The following is a 6000-nucleotide window of genomic DNA, read 5'->3' on the forward strand; positions in this document are numbered from 1 at the left end:
TAGCCTACATTTCAAATTTATAAACTGAGGCCTTATCCATGCTTCAAAGAAAAAGCTTTTAGGAACATTGCGGTTAAATTACAGTTATGCCAGTAGTTGAGATATGAACTCTTAGAAGAAACTGGTATTTAGATAAAAAGTAGTGATAAAATTTAAAAGAACTGAGTTTTAACCAATATGCGTCACACCCATGCCGCTTTCTCAAACACAAAAGAGTTTCTCTCTATATTATTATCAGATATTACACAGTGCCATCATCTGGATATTATTATAATTGCATTTGTAAAGTGAAATTGTCTTTAGTTTGCAACTCATCTGAGTCGATGCTATATATTTATAAAATATAAAAAAGCAAATGGCTATAATAGCCAAATATACTGATTAGAAGTGGTGTCAATATACTTATGATCCTGTACTATACAAGAGAAACACAGTTTTTTAGGGATTTTGTGTTTTAGTAATTTCAAGCTTTTGCTATTACTACAGAATAGGATTTATTCAGCGTTGACAGTCTATTCCCTAAAGAGTAAATGGTCAGTTTAATGGATTGGTTCAACTGACTTACCATAACAGCGTTCAGCAAGCCAAGCTGGAACATTTACTCTTCTGCTTGTGAAAATTGAGTTATTGTAAGCTGAATTGACTATTGTTGAGTTGGACATTTTCAATCCCTACTGTGTTGCTGATAAGCATCATTGAGATGGACCCAACAGATGTTCGATTTGGATGGCAAGTTGTCAGTGCTGATAGTCCACAATGACGGTCAAGCTGGTGCTGAATTTGACAGTGTGTTTGATTTTTGAGGTTATGATTGACTGAACTTTTCATGTAAAGCTGATTTTGACAATTTTGTCAAGTTGAAGTACAATTACCTTGAACAACTAATTTGACTCCAACTTAAACCAGCTGGACCAGTCTTTCCTTCTGTCTTAGTACATTTTAACTAAGTAGGTAACTAAGTAAATGTAGTATGATATAAAGTAAGCAACATTTATAATTTTATTATGATGTCATTGCAGTCTAGTATTTTTCTGAAAATTCACACATAAATATTACTGCTTCCACAGAGAAGTGTGTCAATAAAATGTAAAGAAAACATTTATTTATATTGTGGAAACAACAAACAAAACACATACTATATAATATGACATTGCGGTATAAATAACACTTTCTAAGGAAGATACCATTATACCATGCTTGGAAATGTAGCTGCAGTGGCCTCACCCCAAGTGGACACTTCTTATGTGGTCAGATAAGAGTTACACTGGGTTATTTGGACACCCTGGCCTTCACGACTTCCTCCAACTACTAACCTGGCCATCTGTATTAATCTCCACTATATCTCCCTCTCTTACAGGTATGGTATTATCATTAAAAATGATCCACCTCTGAACCCCAAATCTCCTGCTGTTTCCCCTTGGCTTTCATCTGGTATGCCTCTATCCTGCCTGTAGCCATACCCTGCTGAATTCAAAAGTTAACGTTGGTGCACTCTTATCTTTCTTATTTGCAATTGGTAAGGTGAGGTGTGAAATATTTGCATCCCAAATGCAATCATCTTATCTGACCACTTGTGAGGTAGTCTTATAAATTCCTAGGCCTCACTTGGAAACAAGCTTGCTTGGAAATGTAGCTGCAGTGGCCTCATCCCAAGTAGACTCTTCCTAAGTGGTCAGATAAGAGTTATATTGGAGGGAAAACTGGAGGGAAACTTCAGGGAGCGCAATACAATCTTCCTGTGCAATCAGCAGTCATCATCCTAATCAAGCCACCCCCCTCTGCCACAGAGCAAGGCTCTCTTCTCCTTTTGTGCCAGTTTGTTGTTGTGTATGATATTAAATGATGATGATTATCCATTTTAAGTTATTGTTATATAGTTATTTTCATTTTTAATATTGTCTCCCTTCCCGTTATCCTCACAGCGCCTGCTTTCCACATCACACTATGAAGTGTACTTTGCAGTAGAAATCTTGCCAACTGGGATATTTACTACTGCCTCCCATAATTCTGTTATAATCCCCTATCCTACTGGGAATTGGAGAGAAGTGCGTAGAGGCTCTGTGCCCCCCTTCACAAGCTATTATAGTATACTCTCCCACTGCATACAGTATCCCAATGGATTTTAATATTATTATATTTTGGTTATTGAGCTTGGTAGCTTCAAGATTCTACTGAGGTCTATTATGTTTTTCCAAAGAATTTAAACTTAACTACATTTGTGGATAAACCTTCTAGTTACACACAATGAAAAGAGCATAAGTCAAAGTACATCATATTTTATTCCAAGCCTACTTTTATATACACAGAGTAGACTAAGGTATGTACAAATAACAGCATTCAGCAGGAAATTGAAATAAAAACTGATCAGTTAAATTAAATGTCTTGTTTCAATATAAATAGTTTTGTTGGACTCCAATTACATTGGGTACATTTTCGTCTGGGCTGCTGTAAAAAAACCCATCAAACATTAATTTAGCATAGCTATAGATCTAAATTAATAAACAACCGTTATGTAGTGAAAAGCCAATGAGTGCAAGAAATCTGACTCCTTCACCTCACAGAAATAACTAACCCCATAGCACTGACAGTACATATTCACTGATGTAAACTGCTTATGATAAAGACATTACTAACAGATACAAATACCAGCAATTTTAGATGCTCTGTACAATTAGAGTGAAAATTGGCTGCTTGGTGTAATTAATTGCCATGTGGCTCAAAAAAGAGGTTGAGTAAAGCTCTTCCCAGCTGAACTGGTAATGCAGAACGTATGCAGAGAAGCCCTAGTTCCTTCTTCCAAATTGGAATGTAGAAGAAATGTGTTGGAAGGTGATGACAGAATTGAAGTTAAACAGTTGTTTCCTGATCCAACTGCCAGATGTGTCACATACTGTGATAAATAAGATTTGTGTCTTACACTCCAGATATTGGGGGAATATTGCAAGCGTTTATTATAATGAGGTACGAGAATTGCTTTGTTTCTCCTGGAACCAAACAGAGAGCGGTTATTACACAATGCCTGAAGCTGTTAATTCTTTTGTTTAGGTTGAAGCCAACACGGCCTATTAAAAGCTTAAGTTCAGTTTTATTGTTCAGGTATTTATTAACTGATTATGAAACAACATTAAAAAAAAAAAAGTAATAATTAAGCTACCAATTGTTCTTGACTTTCAATATTTTTTATCCTTTTTAAATGTTCACTTTATGTCACTGTATTTATTTTCGAATTTTACTTCAGCAGCTGGGCCCTTAAACTAGTAACCACAGTCCTTAAACAATAAAAATATAGCTATAACCACAGAAGTTAAGGGTTTTACAGGAAAAAGTATGCTGTTTTACTTGTCACATGCTTTTTTTTCTCAGCTGTAATGGTCTTCCTATACTACACAGTACTAAATTTAAAATAAAGAGAACCACCTGACACGTATAGGATTTTTTTCACTACTCAGTCTTGAAGAACTGTGGGAAAACATAGAAGTTTTAATGTCACACTTTTCCATATGCAACTCCAATGAAATTGCTAGAAAAAAAGATAGTCTTGATGGACCATATTATTGATTTTTTTCTCTGCGGTTTAGACCACTAAATATGGCATTGGTTTACACACATTTACTGATTATGTGAAAGAGCAATACAAGGCTATATTGTATGTTTTCTTGCAGGCAACTGTTCAAAGATTTCTTAACCCATCACAAAGAGTCTTTGTGACTTCCTAATGGTGGCAGTCAAATGGCTCAATTAACACTCCCTATTCTACTTAAAGCAGGAAGAAAAGCACCAAATAGGAATCTTAGAAATGAGAGTAGAATAAGCTGGAGAACTCCACTCCAGACTGGTTGACCCTAAGAACCCACCCATTCACCCCAAGATCCTAAAATTAGTGGAAAAAACCCTGAAAGTAAATGTCAAACCCTCTGTGTTTCTTTCTTAGATGTCATATCGGAGCTCACAAAAATCGAATTATTATTCATATTCTAGCGCTGTAGCGCTGCAGGGGATCTGGATCTTAGTCTTGTAGTCAGACCTCTATTTGAGGTCTGATTATAAGTTGACCTCAAATATAAGACGAGCATTTGCTCTGAAAAAAACCTTGTCTTATAATCGAGCAAATACAGTACATTAGATGCCTTCAAAAGAGGTCTGTTACAGCCAAAATGTGCTACAGGTCCTTGCCATGTGAAACAGAAAGAAGAGTACAGCCAAAGTGGTAGAAAAAATATCATGATAAAATATGGTTTGCTTATGTATCAAAATGATCTCTGAGGTGCCAGCCGGATGAAGACCAAAAAAGCCTAGCAAATGTATTTAATGTTAACCATAGCTGAAAAAAGTTCGTAACCCCCCAAAAAAAAATTAAAAGGATTTTTCAAGGGTTGGTTTTAATTTCAGCTTTCTGACACAAACTGATACAACTTAATATGCAAATTGCGCAGTTATTTCAATGTACGTTTGGCATTATTTCAATGTTATTAGGCAATAAAGTAAAAATATGAATGTCTATGGGGAAATTGAAACAGAAAAAAATTGCATAATATGAAATTATATTGAGAAACATAAAATATTAAAGTATATGACCAATGGGAGAAAATGTGCCTCCTCACACATGGCTGTTCTAGGAGTAATGGGGACCGGGAAATGTCCTATAAACTGTTAGCCCGTTGGTACAGGCCCCCGAGCATAACTTCCACTTACCGTCCCGATGTCCCCGTCCCAATGTCCCCGTTGGAGATGCGATGCCACCCCAGGCTCCCTCCTTCATTTGTGGTGGCACTGCCCGCACATTACCCCGTACTGGACCTCTATCCACTCGCAGATACAGCACTTTACGGACCGGTCCATCCCGTTCACACCGGAATTCTTTCTCCTTCTCCATATGCCTTACTCTGAGCGTTGGTTCCGGAAGTCTGTGATACGTCAACTCCTGACTGCAGCAAAGGCACTTGTCCCCCTGCATTGGGGTAGCCCTGCTCCACCTTCTTTCCAGGAATGGGTCCTCCGCGTAGAGCGGATACAAATTTTTGAGGAATTGCATCTATTGGCAACTGAGGCGACTGAGCGATACAGGTCCACCTGGTTCTATTGCCTGGAGTTCGTGTCTGGTCCTCTTATCCGCCCCCTCTTGGCTTAGACTCCCCCCTCCCTCTAGCGCTCCTATCTCCTTTCTTTTCTGTGTTTCTTCGCCCATCACCCTCCCTTCCCCCTTTTTTTTTTCTCTCTCCTTTCTTCTTCTTCTCTTTCCCTTCCCCTTGGTCACCCTTCCTCCGCCATCCTCCCCTCAGCGTCCTTTGTCCTTTCCTTCATGTGTCTGGTGCCTCCTGTGCGCTAGGACTCCACTCATGCCCAGATTCTGTGGCGCATTTATATCGACCAGCATTCTCTACTACCCCTGCCCCGCCGCGTCCTCTCTGGCTGCTTTCTCGTTGCGTTGTGTTTCTATCGTTGGTTTGGAAAGCACACTGTGTTGCGCGCTCAAGCTACCAGTTGCTCTGCATTACTACTACTGCTATCAGTTGTATGCACTGTATGGAGATGCCTTCTAGGTATTGTGTAACCTTTGATTTACTCTAAAATATTAAAGTATAAATTACATGCAATATGACATTATGGTTTTTTAGTTACATTTTGAGATTATTATTAATCTTAACAATAAATAACAAGTCTAGTAGCGATTAATTAAACATTTTTTTACATTTGTTACAAAAGTTTAGTTATCATGAAAAAATATATGTTTATCATTCAGTAAAATTATCTGAATGTAAATTAGGAATTTAATTCACAAAACTTTTACACCAGAAGCTTATAAAAATAAATATTTTCTCACATTATAAATTGGGAATTTTGATTTTAACCAATACAATCAAAATTCCCAATTTATTATGCAATAAAATATTTTTTTTGTAAGCTTCTGGTGTAAAAGTTTTGTGCTTCCCAAAAAGAATTACTATAGTGGTTGCTAGTTCTAGTATCTGATAAGCGTAATACTAGTGTGATATTTAATGT

The sequence above is a fragment of the Spea bombifrons genome, chromosome 3 (assembly GCF_027358695.1).
Source record: "Spea bombifrons isolate aSpeBom1 chromosome 3, aSpeBom1.2.pri, whole genome shotgun sequence".
Lineage (NCBI taxonomy): Eukaryota > Metazoa > Chordata > Amphibia > Anura > Pelobatidae > Spea > Spea bombifrons.